This window comes from Coenobita brevimanus, chromosome 29 (genome assembly GCF_032717465.1).
Source record: "Coenobita brevimanus isolate Jiangsu-jjx chromosome 29, ASM3271746v2, whole genome shotgun sequence".
Classification (NCBI taxonomy): domain Eukaryota; kingdom Metazoa; phylum Arthropoda; class Malacostraca; order Decapoda; family Coenobitidae; genus Coenobita; species Coenobita brevimanus.
In genome coordinates, this window is record NC_136982.1 from 35,895,393 (window position 1) to 35,916,610 (window position 21,218).

At 42.7% G+C, this 21,218-nt stretch overlaps 1 protein-coding gene across 1 annotated transcript in view; it reads left to right on the forward strand.

Moving 5' to 3' along the window:
- cac (calcium voltage-gated channel subunit cacophony) overlaps positions 1-21,218 on the forward strand; it is a 2,326,612-nt gene that overhangs the window by 558,219 nt on the left and 1,747,175 nt on the right. The window lies entirely within an intron of this gene.

Sequence of the window (21,218 nt, forward strand, 5' to 3'; positions counted from 1 at the left end):
TCTGTTAACTACCGAATAATTTCTTGTATGTGCTGTACTCATAAATGTGGAAAACTAAAGAAATAAAATCCTGAATATTTGTTGGTAAATTATCACGACACCTGTGCCCCCACATCAAGCTTTGTTTACCCCGACTGACCTCCACCATTCCACCCTTCACCCGCCGCCAATCAGCTGTTTTGCACAAAATAAAATACATGATGTACATATGAAGTGCAAGCATATATATATTTTCTTCTTCCAACAAAGTAAACCTTCACTCCTATTATTTTTGTTTTTTCATCTCTGCCAGCATACATGCATTCTAAGATGAATTTATGCGGTGCAAGTTAGAGTCGGTCCGTTTGGAAGAAAAACACCGGCGTTTGCTGATTTGCTCTCTCCCGAAATGTTTGGTTTACAAATTCCATGCCTGTCTTTGAAACGATTTAACCATCCAACACTGAAACCACATTCGACTTCTGTATTCATTTTACTGTGAAACTCTCTTGCTTTTTCTTGTATAAGAGGACCAAAAATAGGTGTTCCCCTAGATCTTTTTAAGCAAAACCACTCGAACGATGAAGAGTATGCCTTTTTTCAATGGACTTACTTGTCTTGCATTTCATGAAAAAAATCATTGAGCTTGGATGCTTGGGCCTTGATATCATAAATTGTTGGATTTCCTACATTATATTCGGTCATCAGTGTTTTATAATGATTGCCTTTTTCAATTCTATTTCATATGTCCAGCTTCTGTTTCAAGGTAAGCACGACACGCTTACGTTTAGTTTGCTCTTTAGGCATTTTGGAGTGTTGAAATTACCATCCAACAGAGGAACACAACAGCAGGAGAGCTTGTTTACTGTCTGGTGGTAAAAAGCAGACTTTTGATTTGTGGAAATTGTGGAGGATGACTGAATTCAAATAGGGGAAACAGGGAAGAGGAGGGCTGGTTAAGAGGATTTACTAGGGATTTACATTAGCTAGAAATGCCTTCATCTCGCTTAGTCCGACTTCACCCAGCCTCGTGTGACACGATAAAACGGCGGTTTGGCGGTCCATTCAAAATGGCGCACAGTTATAACTTACTGACGTTTTTACCAGCCCTTGAATTTTCCCGTTTTTCTGAGTATTCCGTTTGTCTGGATACCGGATAGCAGGGATTGTACTGTATGTATATATATATATATATATATATTATCTATCTATCTGTTGTCAGACGCCATGATCCTTTAAGGGGTGGCCGTTAGTCTTTGAGTTAGTTGTTTTATGGGGAGGGGCACTAACCCTCTGCCAACCCACTTGCTGACACGTGGGGAACACGTGTGGGTTGGTTATATGGTAACTACCCAGTGTTGTAAATGATTTCCTGGCTTACAGGAAACCATTAGGCTTGTCACTCGATGTAAAGCCACCGGAAATGGAAAGAGGAGTAATAAAATGTGACAGGAATGATGGGAGAAATAGGAAGAGAAGAGAGCAGACACAAAAAAGAGTGATAATGGTGAAGGCAGAAGTAAGCAGCACAATATCTAGTGAGTGGATGATGGTGAGAAATAGGAAGAGAGTGGACAGACAAAGAGTGATAAAGGTGAAGGAAGAAGTAGGCAGCATTACATCAAGTGAGTGGATGATGGTCGTCACCACCTACCACCAATATATGAAGCCTGTGTGGCACAGTGGTAAAGTGTGTGTTTTCATACACTGAAGAACGAGGGTTCACGTCCGCCAGGGTAATAAACTTTGGGAGCGTTCTTCTGGCCATGTACTGCTTTGGCGGACATAAGGAATGCTGTGTTTGAAACAGTGTTGCGTACTGTAAAGTATGCTTGCACCTAGTCGGCTTGTGTGGACCGATTACACTTGGTTCACAGACTACACACACACATCCAAAGCCACTCCAACACTGCAATTACACTTACAAGCACTTCTCACCCTACATACAATCTCTACCAGACAGCTTAAGCCACTTGGTAGAGATACATAGGCTGTATCGTCCCTACTTCAGTCAGGATAGGCTGGTCCTGCAGTGGATACTCAAATGACTAATGATATTGATATGTATAATTTACATATATATATTATATAATTTACATATATAGGTGATGTACAGAACTCTGGTTGAAGGAGTGAAAGATAAAAGTACAGTGCAGAGTTAACCGACAGATTTTGATGTCCAGAGTGAACAACTTTCCCCAATTATGGCAGGCAGCACACTGAAGAGAAACAGTGTGTGAGACCCCACCATGTCATTAGACCATACAGTAGCTGGCATGCTTATCTTTGTGTTGCTAGTGGCCATCTTCAGCCTGACAGGGTTGATAAGCCAGTCTAGACGTTTTCACACTCCTAATAAGTTTGCTATGAATGGCATAGCTTCATCAGCTGGTGGTAGGAAACATTGAAAGTAAACACAGTTCTGCATATGGCAATCAGGAAAGGGTTTAGCAGTCATTGTGAATATCGTGAATTTTCTGTAAAATTGGAATACTGTAGTTGTGTGAAAATTGATGTATTCCGTTGTTTCCCAGGTTGAACACTGGACTTTAAATTTTATTTTTTTCATGTACACGAATAATTTCTGACAAATGCCAGACTTTTTTTTTTTTTTATGGAATCCTTAAGCAGCAGTAGATATTGTTAACACTAATAGAGTATCCCTTTATTTCAGATCTTTATTCCACTATATTTGTAAGTCTGGGAAACCAGTGTTTGGCAGTTACAACAATAACACTGGCCCACTAATAGTTTAAAGTTGCACTGGTAATTAAATATCTGAATGCAAAAACTAACCCAAGCTGGAAATCTCATTCAGTTGCAAACAGCTGAACTGGATAAGTATGAGGATTTTTTTTTTTATTGTAGTTTAATTTGACTTTTGTTGTGTAAAAACACTTTCATTTCCAATGAATACAATGCTAGTGTTCTATTTTTTGGTCATATATTAATCTTCTTTCCAGTAAATTATTTTTTTATTTCAATACCTTGAGTGTTTTATCCTGTATTTTGTATGGTAAGTTATTGTGTGTGTGTGTGTGTGTGTGTGTGTGTGTGTGTGTGTGTGTGTGTGTGTGTGTGTGTGTGTGTGTGTGTTTGTGTGTGTGTGGTCCATATATTCCATTAGATTGATAATTCTGATTTATTTTTCAGCACTTTGTGCCTGTGTCTATTCAGTGCACCTCAGTGCATGACATGTAATGACTTATGATTACTGTGAATACTGTGTTTTGTGCCAAGTTTCTTTACTTCTCATATAGTTAGGCCACAGATATTTTTTCCATTGTATAGTTTTGGGCACATTATACATATAAATATCTCTGCAGTGTATATGTAACATGTATTTATGTTTCATTCATTTTCCTTGTGATGTTAATCCTGTACATGTAAATACTCCTAATTTAAGTAATACTGTACATTATATAGTTTCAGATCAGATAAAAAAAGATTTTATTTTAACTAAAAAAAAAATTCAAATTCCCATTTGTGAATGCGGTACAGTAGTATGATTTTAAATTTCTGAGTATTTATTTGTACAATAAATTACCACACTGTACATATGGCCTAACCCTTCTCTTTCCAGTTTTTCAGGAAAATTAAATGTACTGAACATTATAGATGCTGTATACAGTAGTCATTGCATAACACACCTTATTGTTGCCTGGCCAGAGTTCCTCCCTAAAATGCTTCAACTTGTTCTTGTGTGACTGATTTCCTTAGTTGTCAACTTGAGTAAACTGTCCACAGTTCATTCACCCTTCTTAAACTTTTTTCGTGTTAAAAGTTTTATCTTCCTATACTAGAAATATCCCATGTAAATTTATCTGTATATATGTCTGGCTTGTATATACACTTTTTATTCATAGTGTTTCAACTGACAATACTCAACTGGTCACATTGGCTGCATTAATTATGAATATGGGACAATAATCTGTTAAGTACCTATAGAATTTTTAGTAAGTGTTGTACAGTATGTACTGTATTTAAGTTACCAAATTTAAAAGTACTTTATGGGAAAGCCATATTTATACACTGCTTTTTGTCACATCATAGATAACAAAGACACCTGAATGTGACTGTGCCTCACATTCTTGAGCGTGGGCATATAGGGATCATTCTCAGGTGTTTGTGAAAATGAGTAAACAAATAGTACGGGAATGACACTACCCTGTTCATTTCAAAATGTTCCAAGAAGGTTGCTGTTGACCCCAGACCATCTGAATGAGCAGACCCAGCAACCACAAGTAAACAGTTGTCCATATGGGGTTGTTCCATAGGGTCCTTACATTGTTGCTATGTCGGTGTCTTCTGTGTGATGACTCAGCAGCCACAAGTAAACAGTTGCCCAGATGGGGTCGTCCCATAGGGTCCTTACATTGTTGATGTGTCGGTGTCTTTTGTGTGATGTGCAGTGTTCCATTATGTGTGTTATGTTGTGTGGCCTTTTTCTACAAACTGGGCACATGTCATGTGATTCCACCCAACCCAAAGCTAAGCTGGTAGCTGAGGAATGCTGGGTGATGTCCTGCTTTAAGCCTTGTTTGATAACTCGATCATATCTATTTAAGGACACCTCTGATGAGTGGATTTCAGGAGAAGGGGCTTGTAAAATAGTGTTCCAATTCATTTCCTGTCATTTTTAAAGCTTCCAACATGCTTGCATGCATCAGCCTTGGTCACCTGTTGGTGGCTGTCCATGCTGCAGCCTCCCCATTCGGTTCCAGTTGAGTTGTTGTACTGCTTTGTGCATGAAGTATGTATGAGTTTTCTCATTGCTAGTGTTGGAATATCTGGAGGTGGGATATTATTGTGAAGGGTTTGGTAATGTTTGTGTGGTGATTGCTTTATGTGTCTAGGTGCATCATGTGTTTCTGTAACTTAATGACAGGGCATTGCAGGCTGGTACATAGAATTGTATACTTCTCGTATCAAGGTAGTCTCTGACAGAGAAGACTTTAGTTTCAGAGTGTAAGAAAGTTGTAGGAGTGGTTTTGGTGCTGCCAGTTGATGATGCATAGGTCATTATTCTGTGTGGTTTACAAGGCATTGCAGTGAGTATTAGATAGGATTGGAAACCCATGTTTAGATCTATAGGACATCTCTGATCTCTTGTGTTGTTTGTAGGTCAAGGAGAGTGTTTCTTTTTTTTGTCCAATGTCTGGCTTTGTGGGTTGCTCTGAATCCATTGAGTCTTTGGGTGCACTGCCTCCTGATGTCTTCGTGTTCATGGTCCGTGAAGGTGAGTCAGGTGTCGTGTTACTCCAGGGATTGTAGGGGAGGGGGAGTGTGGCACACATTGTGCTTTGAGGAAAGTGCCTGTGTTCATGTTTACAGCTGTTGATGAATGTGGTGGTGGATTTTGCTGGGGGGTTCATCAGCCTGTTGTCCTTGACCCAAGTCTGCAGTGTTTTGTGGTAGGCCTGTTGCAATGTGCAGGCTATGTGTGTGTGGTTGTCATGGCAATATCATCATTTCCTTTCACTTCTCACTATGCCCATCAAACCATATATTTCAGTGCGCATGGAATGAGGTATATGGGACACCTGATTTCTAAGTTGGCTCATATCTCTGTTTTAATGCATCAGAAACTCATCCTTCCAACATCCTTCGTACCACCAAAATATTCCACAGGAGTATGCTTAAATATGTAGCAACAACCCAGTCCTGCATCATTTAAATAAGTTGGGGTTTCATTGTCCCTGGATTTATTATGGGAAGATCAAATTATATTTCTTTCTAACTGTGCTTCAAAGAGATTAGGCATGCTAAGCCAACTCTCTGCCTTCTTTACCCCCACAAAGCTGTTGACTTTATACATGGGCCTTATTTGCCACTGTGTGGAGTACAACTCTCATGTGTGGGGGGGCTTCCCAAATACAGCTGTTTTCAACAGGATGGAGTCAGATGCTTTTTGTTTAATCAGCTTTCCACTTACTAATCTCTCTCTCTCTCTCTCTCTCTCTCTCTGTGCTGTACTAGTGCATCTTTCTCTCTTTTCTGTTTCTATTTCAAAGGTCACTATGCGTCAGAACTGTCTGGTTGCATTCCGTCTCCATTATGATGGGTGTGTAGCACCTGCATGGCAGCAAGTTCTCACGTCCTTTCTGTCCATCTCTAATGCAGGAGTTAACTAATACTTCCATTTCTTCATGTATGCAACAGATCAACTCTGGAACTGTTTTCTTCTTTCTCTATTTCCTTCTGTATATGACCTCCAGGCATTTAAATGCTATGTGTCCATCCATCTCAAAATGAAGATTTTTTTTTTTATTTGGCCCTGTTATTTATGTATTAATTTGTTTATTTAGATTTTTGAGGGAATAATTTTGTGGGCTGCCATTTAGTTCCTTCTTCCTTTTGAAGAAAAAATAAAAAATAATGAGGCAATATTACCAAGGTAAACACTGAAGCCAATTACTGAAATTCCAAACCACTCTTGATCCTAGCTTGCTCTCCATTCTTTTGGGGTATCCAGTAGTATGCAGATAATCTCATGTATGCTTCATACTGCACCTGCTCTGTATGGTTTTTCTGGTCTTTGTGGTTGGTATTGTTTTGGCCTCAGTCTTATGTGAATGCACATGTTGGACTGCAGTATGAAATTGTCCTTTTGTATTCCACTGCATTCTTTTTGATGGACACAGAGGGAGTTGAGGAATGTTTGTATAACTGAACTTCATTGCCTGGTTATAGCAGGGTCACCATGTAAAGGTGTCCCTCTCCAGTGCCCCAAATCATACAGTAGTACAGTACCAGGGCTCCTCTGTGTCTTGTCCCCTCTCCAGAGTCAGCACTGAATTTTACGTTGGTTGGTTTTCTACCATTCCAGTACAGCTGTTTTAAGAGTTTCATGGGTTATTTGCTCATGCTTCCTCGCTGCTGCCATGATAGATAAAGCATCTTCCTGACATCGGTTTCATTCATACTGTGTTCACTTTTTTTGTTGAAGGAAATGGTATTCCAGTATCTCTGTTAGGTTCTTATCTTCCTGTTATGTTGAAAATAACTGGTTTGTTCTAGCTTGTCTAGCCAGCTGCGTTCCAATTGATTTTTCACCAATGACTCTTCCCCCCCACCCCCCAATCCTGATCAATTTGGATTTTTTTTTTGGGGGGGTGGGGTCAAACCTCTGCATTTTGTGAGAAACAATGGCATATCACAAAAAAAGTGCTCACCTGAACTTAGAAGTGCACTGTACAGGTGACCCTCTCCACACCTGGTACCATCTTCTCTGGAGCCGCGGTGCCGCTCTTACGTTTTCTATGGTAGGGATAACTATTCCAAACCACTCAGAATAGGTAGGTATTTGTTCATTGGTACAAATTTATATGTAGTACAAGAATATTTTTAGTTATTGTACACAAGTATAGGCAATCTAAGTGTTGTTTTACTCACCGAACGCATTAAGATCACCAGTTTCTTGCACCAATGACTCACTGTGACTTGTTCCAACTTACAATCTATTTTTCAACTTAATATTTTGCCACAAAAACTGTTATCACATATTTACAGGCCTTACTACTATAGTGAACGTCATATTGCAAGCACACACAGTATCAGAAGTGTTCAAAGGTGTGGTATGCTCAGAAACAGGGCTCCATGCACAATCCTAAATTGTAATCAAGACATTCATACCTCTTGTCTTTTCTCTGAGTGGTTGGTCTTGCTTTCAAATGACTGCATACATGACAGTGGCGCTGGGGTCTAGGATGGTTCAGTTGAGAAGGGATGATGCTGGGGAAGTGGCGTCCTGTGAGGCGTAGGGGAGTCTGGCCAGCAGTGGTGGGGCGGGGGTGGTGGTGTGGCCTTTGCTGCATATTTGGAGATTTGTTCACGGGACAGCTCCCTCACAAACCTCTTGAAGGTCTCTGAGGTACCCTTAGTCAAGGTGTGGAGGTAGTGGATGTTGAGGACCATGATGTCTAGCAGGTGGAAAAAAAGCTTTTTGCACCACTTCAGCATGGTCCTGGCACACTCCACATTGGAAATCATGGAGTGAGACTGGTCAACCTGCCTCATGTTGACATTGTAGTCAATAACTGACTTTGGTTTCCAGATGTGGTACCTCCTCTCGTTGCGGTAATCCTCAGATTCGGTGCGGTGCATCAGGGGGCGGTGTACCATCGAAAGGAGGAAAGCTTCCCTGTTGTGGTTCCAGATGGTGGCAAGGATGTTATTTGATTTGAAAAAAAAAAAAAAACACCTCATTCTTGTCGAGTTTCTTCCCAACCTTGGCCATATACTGGCAGTTTTTTTTCACAGTGCCAGGACTCCGGTGTTGTGAAGGTGGAGGTACTGAGCAAGAAGGAGGCTAGTGTACCAGTTGTCTAGGTACAAGACGTGACCACAATGAAGGTACTGCTCTATCATGGTCTTCACCAATTCCCCTGAGAGTCCAATACTTCTATCTTCTGTTATGTCTGTCTGTGCACCGATGTATAAGACTGTGTCTTGCACATTACCATCTTTACAGTCACACATAACGAGGATCTTGAACCCAAAATGGTGTCTCTTGCTGGGTATGTACTGCTGAAAAGAAATATTGCCTCTCCACAACATGAGACTCTCACCTGTGACAAGGTCTCTGTAAGGATAGAAGGATGAGCAGAACTTTTCCCGCAGGTGATCAGAAATCATTCTTATTCTCCTCATTCTATCAGTGTTATTAGCATTTGCAGGGTCGTCGGCATCGTAAAAGTGGAGGCGGCTCAGAATTTGCTGAAATCTATTCTGACCCATTACCTTCCCAAAGAAAGGTATGTTTATCATTGGGTCCGTAGACCAGTATGCTGGAATTTGTCGTTTCCTCACAATACCCATCAAGAGAACCAGGGCAAAAAATATGAACATCTCACCTATCATGATGGGATAGTCATATCGCTGGGAGTGCCTGCTGGTTGTACCTTAACGCTCGCTTTGGCTGCTATCAAACGTATTGGTTTATTCCACTTTGCTCCACAAACTCCTCACTGAAGTATTGGTGGAAGAAATCCACCTTGGTGGAGCCTGCGTGGAAGCCAGGTGCTGTACAGCCAGACCGCCACTCCTCTGTGAACTGGTGAATGATGGGAGTGAAATCACTCCCATCTTCCCAGTCTCATGACACATCAACATCTCCAGCTTCGTCCCCATCGTTGCCTTTGTCGGTGTGGGGAGGAGAGGATGGTGGAGAAGGTTGGAGAGGTGGAGAGCGGCGCCCTTCCCCACTCGCTCTCCTCTTCCCTCTCCCTTTTCCCTTCCCCATTCCCTTCCCTTTCCTTCCTTTCCGTACATCATGGGGCTGTGGGGAGGAAGCGCGGGAAGTTTGCAGGGTGAAGGAGGTGCTGGGGAGCAGCTGCTCCCCATCTGCCTGCTCCCCATGTGCACCATGTGCTCACCCGGGAGCTGGCTCCCCACCACCACCACTACCACCACTACCACCACTTTCCCTTTCACTGGCACCCGTCCCACCACCACTACCACCACTTTCCCTTTCACTGGCGCCCGTTCCACCACCCGTGCCTTCCCCAGACAGAGCACTAGGCCCATACCTTATTTTTTTCCACGCCACCCCGTCAGTTCCCCACGGCGAAATCCTTTCCCTCCCCAATCACAAGGGAACACCCCGATCTACTGCTCCGTCCTCGTCCTCGTCAGACCCTTTGTCTGGAGAGAGGTGCACCGCCGGATTAAGGGGGGGGCCCAAGGGGCCCGGGCCCTGGGCCACCCACCAAGAGGGGGCCTTCCACCAGAGCAACTTGTGCTCATTTCATTTCGTGTTTATGCTTTACATATTACAGCATTGGATGAATAGTCCCCGTTCAGTATTTCCTAACTAAAAGTGTCCTATTTATATATTAGGATTTAGGTTACCAGTCTGTGGTGTATGCCATTGGGGGAGTTGGAAAGGGGGCCTCCCTTCCAAGCGGGCCCCGGGCCTCCCACATGCTTAATCCAGCCGTGGAGAGGTGCGTGCATGTGGTTGGGGTCCAGGCTGGCCTTCCCTAGCCCTGTGGTATGTGACATACTGCGCCTTCCTTGGTGACGGTACCTCCTCATCACTGCTGCTCATTTCTTCCTCCAGTGCCATGTAATCATTGTCCTCCTCATTGTCATCAACTGGGGAATCACTCTTGCTTGTGAAGGCATCAAGGGTTGCTTGAATTTCGTCGTCGAAGAGACATGGCGCACCATGTCTTGAGGGAGTCACTGCTAACAGGTGAGTGACTGAGACAATGGCACACAGGGGTCACACGGGGTCTGGGAGTGTCCCCATCTGGTGGTGGGTGGAGGAAGGTCTCCTGCATATGCCTACCAAAAATCACATGCGAAACTTGAAAAATGTGCAAATGACGGACCTCGCAATTCCAAAATGTACCGGTATGTTGTTGGGTGTCAACATGAAGAAAAAGTAATGTACCCATACGTTGAGGGGACGCTGCAAGCTATATTACTTTATTCTAGTATTCGCAAGCAGAGTCCCTGGTAGGTCATGTTTCTCCTTACTATGTTATTTCACATTGTTACTCTGTGAATATAACAAGGGCAGCTGGGAGAGAGAAGTAGCATTTATGTGAGTAGTTGCATGGTTGCTATGTAGGGCCCCTCACATCCACACCGATACAAAGTTATGGCAGGTTTTAGAATAGCACCCTCTACTCCAGAATAACTAGCAATGTGTCCGGTTGTGTCCGGTTGCAGTTGGGTACTTTCCCCTTATAGATACAGTTCTGTTGCACAGATAGAGATCAAGGGTGGACCTTTGTCCTGTGTACTGATGTAATATTTTAGCCCCCATCGCCTTTCAGCTTTCAGATGTCTGGTGGTGGAGTGAGCCCAGGCACATCCAACTGGATATGACCCATGAGGGTGTCTTTGTAAGGGGTGGTTGGGTTACATTAGACAAATAATGCTATGAAGACGTGAGCAACTGGTCACTCTTGGGTTAAGTGACTGGACTGAGTAGCCTAACCCCAGGTCCTTGATGGGGCAGTATTGGATTGGATGATGGCTTATCTTGCTGGAAGCATACGCTTCTGATAAGAAATTGTGAATATATCTAAACTGTAATACTGTGCCGTACCTAGGAGAGTGCTTATCACCCTCACCTACTGATGGTATTATTGCTACTGGTGCTGACTACCATGATTAACATAAGCATTAGGATAAAAGGAATGTGAAGCGATGATCATTTGCAGATTGGTTACCATCTGGTTCTTTGAAAGCAGTGATAAGAAACAGGGAAGTGACCATGGAAGTGAAAAAGTTACTACATGACAGTATTGTGATACCAACTCTAACGTACGGAAGTGAAGCTCGGACGTTATTGGAAGGACACAAGTCAAGAGTGAGAGCAGTGGAAATGAGTTATTTAAGAGGAGCCTGTGGAGTCACATGGAGAGACAGGCTGATGAATGAGGATATAAAAGAGCGTTGTGATGTGGATGTGATAGGAAGCGTTATGAGGAACACATTGAGGTGGTTTGGCCATGTGGAGAGGATGGAGGGTGAAAGACTGACGAAGAGAGTGTATGTGAATGAGGTGGAGGGGGGAAGAGGGAGGGGGAGGCCGAAGATGAGATGGAGGGATGGGGTGGAGAGGTATATGAGAGAGGGGGGTGTGAGTTGGGAGCAGGGCAGTGAAATGGCGGGGGACAGGGCGACTTGGAGGCGATTTGTTTGTGGCCACCCCAAACAGGATTGAGGCATCTGGCAATAGATAGATAGATAGTTACCATCTTAAGGAGAGTAAGTATAGGTTAGCAACTCCTGAATATCTGTGCTGTATTGGTACTGCTGTGGAACATTGTGAAATATTGGGGTAAATGTCCGTCATATTGGGAACCCAGTGTAGTGCTGCACCATCATCAGTTTTGGTCTGTACAGTAATTAGGATGATCAGTTATGGCATCATTTCTTCATAAAGAGATTTAGTACTATTACTTGAGAGCATGTCCTGCTAGATACTTTTGCAGCTTCCTTGAAGACAAAAATAATTGCTTTTGGATAAAGTACAAGCTATTCTTTCTCAGTTTCACTGAAGATGTCTTTTAAAAAATTAATAGAAAAATTAATGTTTTTTTTGGATAAGGTCAGAGTTATTCCTTCTAGTTTCACTGCAGATATTTTCTTGTTTAAAGGTAGTTAAATAATAATTAAATATATCTCTACGGTACTCAGCATGTGACGTTTTTGGAATTCAGAGATTGTTTATGCTTAAAATTTTTCGTCAACGTTTTGTGAATAATCAGTATTATATAATACTTTACTGAATTATGCATGGGCAGTCATAGTTGGTGGCCTTCGAGAGGACATACTGTACTTCTTGGTGTTTGTATAACATGCCTTAGTTGTCCCATATTCCTTTGATGCATCATTATTGTTTTAAAAATGAATAATGCAGTTGCCAGTTACTGGTACTACCTTGCATCATAAAGTAATTTATGTTTAAAGTTGCAGAAGTTACAATTAGTATTGAAAGTATGGAAGAATTCTCAGTATCTGCTTGATGTTATTTTAAAACTGCATTAAGGAAGTAGATGCTGGATTGTATCAAAAGCATATAATTTGATCAAGAGCTTAAATCTGGCAGTAACGTAAATACAAAACAGTTGGGTAGACATGTAGATTGAAGAGGCATGTGTTGAGTTTTGTATGTAGTTCTGCACTTGTGACAAGCAACAATTTTCTGAACACCTCTCACCCAAATATAATACTGTGGGCTCTCTTGTTAGAATTGCTGTTACGATGCAGGCTTGTTTAACAGATGAAATAATCAAGCAATTACCCTTTAAGAAAACTGAAAATTTTTCAGTGTATTGCTTCTGTAGTGTCAGAATGTTTCTTTTATAATGAAATATAATGTGATGCAGAAATATTATTCCTTTCTTTAAGGAGACTTTGACATCGCTTATTCAGAGGTGTATATGTTAATTTATTCTTCACAGTAGTGACCGTCCAACTTTTCAGGGACAGAAATATTATCACACACTAGCCTGAAGTATAGAAATAATTACCTATATGTTTTTGATGCTAGTGTTTCCTTTAGCAGTCTTCTTTGAAAATGCAGGACTGTTTCTCTGATTGATCCTTAACTGGTGGGCAACTCTAACCAGTTCACATGACTGAAGATAAAAGGTGTCTTGGTAAAGCTTTTTTTGTATAAATATGGCAGCATTGTATTTTTTATTAGATTGATTGAATATAGAAAAAGAAGATTGGGGAAGTAGATCACCATTTCAAACTACAGTATTTACATCATCACTTAAATTTCATGAAAACTATCTTGAACAGCAGAGTAGGGCATGGGAGATACTATTCCCAGTCTACACTCAGGTGCTAAATAGGCTTACCAAACTTGGAATATTACATAGTCATGAAGCACAACAAAACTCTTTGAAGGTTTTAGCATTAACACTCTAACCTGCATTTTCCACCACAAAGTTTAGCAGCATCCACTATCACTGCATATGTGAGTGCTGACTGTGACCCATTCCTCAGCTCCCTAAACTCATGCAGTTGTTTTCTGAAACATGGGCATCATTGTGTCCTGTCTTTGACTTATAGCCCCAGTTGTCCCTTCTCTTTATAATACCCTTCCAAATTAAACAACACATAAGTTTCCGAACCTAAGTCCAGGAGGCACAGCAGAAGGTCATCCCTGTTAGAGTAATAGCAAGACAGTATTGATGCATGTGCATCAGAGAGTTTTATTCGATCGGCTGCTACCCCCGTTTCTTTGCCCATTGTTGCCATGGGGGGTTTTCGGAGATGTCGACTGGGACTTAGATGTGTAGCAGGGTACCTTAATGAACTCCAAGGTGTGCAGAAGTCTGGTTGCTAGGTGGATGCCGCACTTGCATCTTCACTCTGTGGTACCCTCTCCCCTTTCCTTGGGTCTCTGTCACTGCCTCAATTAAATTTTCAAGGCTATTTTCTTCTGCTGTTGCTTCTTCCTCCCTTTTCTCCAATCCTCTCTATTCTGTCTTTGGCTATAAATAGAATGGAATTTTCCATTCATCCACCCATCATCCAATCCTACATTGTCCCATGAGGAGCGTAAGAGCCCAGGGCTAGGCAAGTTGGTCCTGACATTTAAGATGAGAGTGATCAGCCTTACCCATCCCTGAGAGGGATTACGTGAGCAATAAACTCCAACCATCCCTTGGATATATACCTGCACTGGCTCAATCTGATTGGAGTGCTGTAATTACCCACTAAACCACCAGGCACCATAATTTGGTTATATGGTTACCACCCAGTGTAGTAAATGGTTTCCTGGTGTACAGGAAACCATTTGGCTTGTCACTCAGTGTAGTTAACCCTTTATAAAAAGGAAGAGGAAAGAATGAAGGAAAGAAAGATGGGAGAGGGAGTGTAAAGTCACCTATAGGCAGAAGGAAGAGGAAAGAATGAAGGAAAGAAAGACAGAAGAGGAAGGAAGGGCAGACACCCAAATCAGCCACAGTCATCAAAATTCTCATCAGTGGCCTAGAGTAAGTTGCAACAGGAAGGATTCAGGTGTGCCCAGGAGCTACTGGTCTGGTCAGTTGTAGGGATCATGGTGGTTTGCCACCACCCCAGTGTGCGAACCTCTGCAGAGGTAGAGTTCTGCAGGGGCAGAACTGCTGCTGAGCTGCAGCTTTCAGAACTGGGGTTGCTGTTGCTTAGTGGTAAAACTTTCGACCAATAGCCGGTGGCCCATCATTGTGTTGGGAGATTTTGCTCTCCCACATGGTGTTGCTATCCCTCCTAGGGTAGGATAGGAAGTGCATACATGGAGCTTGATCCCTGCTTGGGTCATTATGGTCGTCACCATAAGCCTTTTCCTTCCCAACAAAAATGATGGCAATAATTTCTGGTTCCCCCTCTCCCGGTTTTGCCAAATTTTTTACTCCAATGACGACCGCGGCGTCTCTTCGTGGTACTTCTCTGACTCCTTCCACTGTTCCCCTGCCCGTTCCATCCGCCCATCTACACCAGCTCCTGCCTCACAGTCCCTTCCATGTACAATACTGTCTACCTTTTCTTTATCTATAGTAACCTTTGAACCTAATCTGCCTCTGCGCCTTTCTCCATCTATCCATCTTGTTTCTTCAGCTTCCTCTTCCTGTCATTATACTGCTTCCTGACTCACTACCTTGACTTTGGCCACCTCTCTTTTTAGATCCCCAGACCTGTTCACAGTATTTTAACCCTTTCACATAAAGGGGTGTGCGTAAATTCTGACTGTGGCGCATAACTCTCGCTCAAGAGGTTTCAGAACAGTTGCGTTGAGATATTTTACTTCTAACACTCATAAGAAAGTTACTGTTCATCGTAGAAAGGCCCCTTTGGTCTCATTTTGAAGATGAAGAGTTTTACTCTGTCACACATTGTTCCAAAAGACAAAATATGCAAAATAAAATGCAAAAAATGTGAGTAGATGTTGGCTGACATGCTAAAGTTTTTCACTTTCCTTTAAAAAAATATTTGCCAGAAAAAACTATTCATGAAATAATATTGTTTGCTTCAGTAAGTAGCAGAACAAATTTCCTTTCCATTAATGCATTATTTGTTGCATTTCATTCAATAATAACGCCATATAAATACGAGATTGTGGTAGGTGGGGGCGCCAAGCATCCACTCACTCGATGTAGTGCTGCTCTCGGTTGTCTACCCTTGACTATCCTCTCTCCATTCCTTCCTTCCTCTTCTGTCTTTCTTTACTTCATTCTTTCCTCTTCCTTCTGCCTGCAGGTGACTTTACATCCCCTCTATTGTCTTTCTTTCTTTCATTCGTTCCTCTTCCTTCTGCCTATGGGTGACTTTACACTGAGTGACAAGCCTAATGGTTTCCTGTACACCAGGAAACCATTTACTATGCTGGGTGGTAACCATATGACCAAATTATGGGACCTGGTGGTTTAGTGGGTAATTACAGCACTCAGTCGGATTGAGCCAGTGAAGGTTTATATCCAAGGGGTGGTTGGGGTTATTGCTCATGTAATGCCACACAGGGATGAGTGAGGCTGGTCACTCTCATCTTAAATGTCAGGACCAAATTGCCTAGCCCCGGGCTTCTACGCATCTCATGGGGCAACGTAGAATTGGATGATGGATGGATGGATAAATACGAGAGAAAAAGGAGGATAAGTGTTCGGCAAGAAGTCAAGAGTACTCCCAACCTGTGAGGAACCTCACACGACATTGAGCAGAACAAACCAAGTGAGCATGCATGCACCAGCTGTGGCAGGCTTAGCTGTGCCCACTTTTGCCCATCATCCAACAAAAATGAAGACTCGCTAAATATTTCTTTAGAGATTACATCGGATGACGGGCAAAGTTGTCATACTGACGTCAGAGGTTGACAAACGAATGACAGGCCAGCCCTCCATAGATACGTGAGTGGGTTAATAAGATATCTCAGACAGATGACCTCTCGCTTCATCTTCCTTGCAATGGCATATAGGTGCTGATGTTATGTTCTCTGTAAGAGTAAATGGCTCTCGCCTCAAGGTCCAAAATGCTAGTCAAACAGAAAAAGTAAGAACGTTACTAGACTCCTCAGGAAATCCTATCCCTATCTCCAGATGTCCAATTGAATTCAACTACAGGTACTGTCTGCCTTCCCACTTACATCTCTTGAGAATAGGAGCTTCCTCAGATGCGCAGAAGACATAAAACTCATCCTCATCGAACAGAATCACCAAATCCTGTCAGTCCAGTGTTGCATGATCCCTCCCAGTGGATGCCGCCAACAACCAGCCAACATTGCCAAAATATTTCAATCCCGTGATCTTCCCTCCTCAGTTACTATTGGAGGCACAGTCCTCTTTGTCAAAGAGTTCATTCCTCCCCCTCGTCAATGCACTTCCTGCTGGCATTTTGGCCACCCAGCAAAGTTCTGCTGATCCCAAGCTGTTTGCCCCAGCTGTTTGCCAGCTGGACACCCAGTGTCCTCTTGCACATCTACCTTCCAGTCCTGCCCAAACTGTGGGAGGCAACACACAGCCTCCTACAGGACATGTCCTACCTACATTTTTGAAGCTGAAGTGTCCCAGACCTGGTGGAAAATGGAGCTTACCTTCCGTGAAACCCATTGACAAGCACGTCGCTTAGGGCACTCCCCTGGCATCTCCTATATCCATGTGTCTAGAGCAACTCCTATGTCGCAGGTTTCAAGCTCATCCCGTGTCTCTACTTCTGTTCCTCTCTCAGATTCTTTTGCATCTCGTGCCTCTCTTCCTGAGTCCTCTTCTTCCTTTCTTGTTCATTCTGCTTCCTCCATCACACCTCCTTCCCATACAGTATGCTCCCATTCTTCTCCTCCCTTACCTTCTTCTCCCCAAGCAAACAAACATAAATTTGGTGTTGTATCCTCTCCATCTCCTGTTCCTGGTCTCTCTCCCCTTTCCTCTACTGCCCAGAATGTCTAATGTTCCCCTTCTTCCAAGCACCAGTGCCATAATGCTCAGTCACCAGCTCACACTCAGCCTTTGTCCTTTCCTATAGAAGCAGAATCCCTGCAAAATATCATCAGTTATCTTCACCTTACCTCTTCCTTGCCTAAACTTGTCACTGCAGAAATGCAATCCCCTTCTTCCCCACTCCCTCCTACTCCCATTCCTCTTACCTTTCCTGAGCCCTTCCCTTCCATTCTTTCTACATTTCCTGCACCTCCTCTTCTCTTCTGTTTCCCAGTCTTCCTCTGTTCAACCACCTGTCTCTTCTATGATCACTACACCCTCCGTGTCTTCCTGGACTCGCTTCCATTCATGATTTACCTATGCCTCCTGGATACTCTCTCCCTCAATGCTGTAAACAATCTTTACGCTCATCCCACACTTGCTATCCATAATCACGGCATTTCTTCAGTGGAGTTTTAGAGGCTTCCATACCCATGGTACAGACCTTCATTTTCTTATTTCTTCCCATAATACTTTTCTTATCTCTCTTCAAAAAACCTTTCTTCATACCTCCCCAGTTCCTATTCCTGGCAATACTTTTCTTGGATCCCCTCCTTCATATGACGATGCCCACCCTATCTGTAGTGATGTCCCCTTTGAACCTCTTCCTATTTCTTCTTCTACCCCTCATACTTCTGCCTGTGTTTTTCTCCATCAGTAGATCACTGTTAGCTCTTTCTGTTTCTCTCCTTCTGTTGCTCTTGATTTTCCTAACTTTGTCACATTCCTTTATTCCCCTCCTTCACCTGTTCTTCTTGTTGATAACTTCAATTGCCGACATTCCCTGTTGGGTGACTGTGATCACCATCAGTGGATGCTTATTTGACCAGTTTCTTTCAAGATCTTTTTATCCTTAACACTGGCACCCCTACTTACTTTGATGTCTGTACTTGTTCCCTCTCTTGTTTGGATATGTCCCTCTGCTTACCTTCAGTTTCTCTCCATTTTCATTGGTTGGTATTAGAAGACAATCTTTTTAGTGATCACTTCCCCATTAAACTCTCTTACCTCTTACTGTCCTCTCCCTTGTCCCACCCATTGGCAGTTCAGTGCTACTGACTGGGAGTTGTTTTTTTCTCTTACCGTGTCCCCGCTTCCTTCTTCATCTTTTTCATCTCTAAGTCCTCTGTGGTAATGTTCACTCTTTCGCAAACCATACCACAGCCTTCATTATTTTTATATAATATCCCTCTTCCCTACCGATCCCCTACCACATTTCTTGGCTTCACATTTGACCCTCATTTAAATTGAAATGGACATATCTCTTCCCTCAAGTTTTCTACCCTTCATCGGCTTCATTTGCTGTAAACGCTGTCTCATCATTTGTGGGCAGCTTGTTGCGTCACACTTCTTTATCTTCGCTCTGTCTTCGTTCTTTCCAAACTCAATAATGGTTGCCCGGTGTGTTCTTCTGCCTCCACTTACACTCTTTCAAAGCTAGATTCAGTTCATCATCCTGGTCTTTGTTTAGCCATTGGTGCTTTTTGGTTGACTCCCTCTATAAGTCTTTGTGCTGAAGCGGACATTTCTCCTCTCTCTTATCGTCGTTCACTTCTCAGTGTTGTGTCCTGTACACGTCTCCTTCAGTTCCCTACAAATTAGTTACTCCACCCTCCCAGCCTTGTTCAACGCTCATTTCACTCGGTCTCCCATCTCCTTCTTCCATTTCCCCTTCAGATCCCTGTCCTTCTTCAGTTTGTTGACTTTACCTTTCTCTCCTATTCTTCCACTATGTCTTGATTCCTTCCCACCTGGGTTTCTGCTTCCTGCTGTGGTCTGCCCTTCTTTTCTCCCTTGTGTAATGTCTTTCCTTTCCCCAGATACCCTTCACTCCCCTTTTCTCAAACATATGTCCTGTCACTCTTTTGCTACACATATCTTTACTGACAGCCCTAAAATTTTTTTATGGTCTGGTGTGTTCCCGGACTCCTTCTTCCACAGTAAACTTCCCTACGTTGCAGGTACAGTACTGTACTGTATCCTTACTGCTGAACTGTATGGTGTTCATTTTGCTCTGAAGTCTCTTCCAAGTCTCTCTCCTTCCACCTTTGTCATCTTCTCCAATCCTCTCAGTGTGCTCACTTCCTTACACGCCATGCCGCCTTCGTATCCTCTAATCACCCAAATTCAGGAGTGGCTGTTCTGTCATTCTGTTAGAAAAAAGCCAGTTTGCTTCTGCTGGGTTCCTAGCCATATTGGGATTTCAGGTTATGAATAGGCAGACTCATTGGCACGCTCTGCTGCTTTCTCCTCTAGGTCCTCCGTCTGCCCCGTTCCCGGCCAATGGTTCTGTCCCTCTTCTGACCCGCCTCTTTTATGATCATTGGCAGTCCTCGTGGGTCCAACAAGTTCACAACAAACTTCATAGTATTAAACCCTCTTTTCTTCCTTGGCACACAACAACCTACACCAGTTGTCGATGAGAGACAATCCTTGCTTGTCTTCACTTGGGTCATACCCACCTAACTCATGGTCGTTTGATGAGCCATGATCCTCAGCCTACCTGCTCACGCTGTAACTGGCCTATGACTATCCATCATCTTTTTCTTGAGTGCCTGTCTACATCCCAATGACCTTGCAGCGTTCCCCTTCCTTTCCTCACTACATTGGTCCCCACAACTTAGTGATTTCCTAGGTGGCTCTTCCACTGATTCTGTTTCCAGTATTATCATTTTTCTTTTTGCACATCATGTCATACATTTTAATATAACTATTTACCCCACTCCATTCTACCTTAGTGCCATATAGCATGTTATTGCCTGGTGCTAGTTTTCCATTATTCCTTCCATCCTTCCTTCTGCTGCCACCCAGATCTTCCCTTCACTTATGACAAGGACTCTTGACTTGTACGTTGTCTCCATGGTTCATCAGAATGAGAACAAACACCTCAGAGTTGCACCTTACAATTTGCCAGCAGGAGAATGATGTATACCCTCACTTACTTTTTCCAGTGTGAGCACTGTGAATGTATGTAGACCTTAATAACCCAGGAAATCAGTATTTCATACTTATGCAGGACTATGCAGTCATTGGTTTGTGGCTCAGAAAAATGGTCCTGGAAGCCAACAAAGATGGTTTCTTCATTGAGGACACAAATTCTGCATCTTTAATTGTCCGTTTGGCACTTGAATATTGATTATACCTATAGCAAATGTATTTTTGTACTGTAGTTAGATACGAATACATTTCTGAAGAGATGTTGCTGCATAACCGTCCAAAGACTGTATGGAGATGCTGAACTTATATTCCCTACTGGAGGAAATTTTTGGAATTATTTGCTGTCCCAGTTATTATACTGGTTGCATAGCATGCCAGCATGGTCACAGACAACCGACCAGTCCTAGTCTTGCACTAAAAGTGAAAGGAAAAAATAACTTCTCAATATGATTTATATATATATATATATATATATATATATATATAGCTGCCAATGGCTAGCAGCTAATCACCAAGCCATCCTTGGGGGTGGTCTCAAATGACTTCACTTATCATGGAATTACAGTTCACTTCCTCCCCATCATGTGACTGAAACAGGACCACCTCCCTCCCCCCACTCCACAACAACTAAGTACCTGATAGCTTTTGTAAGTTGTAAGCTGCTTTCACGCTCCTATAGGTGCCATTACATGACTTAGGGGGGTGGGGGAGATAGCGTGAAGTATTGCATGTGAACGGATGTTATGCAGTTACTGATAAATGCTGATAGTTTGAAAACATGGCAGATTTGAGGTGGTCTCTTACACGGAAGTATTAACAGATGTTGCCCACTGTTTAAAGGTTTATTTTATTTTATTTTTTCTAGTTTACTGTATC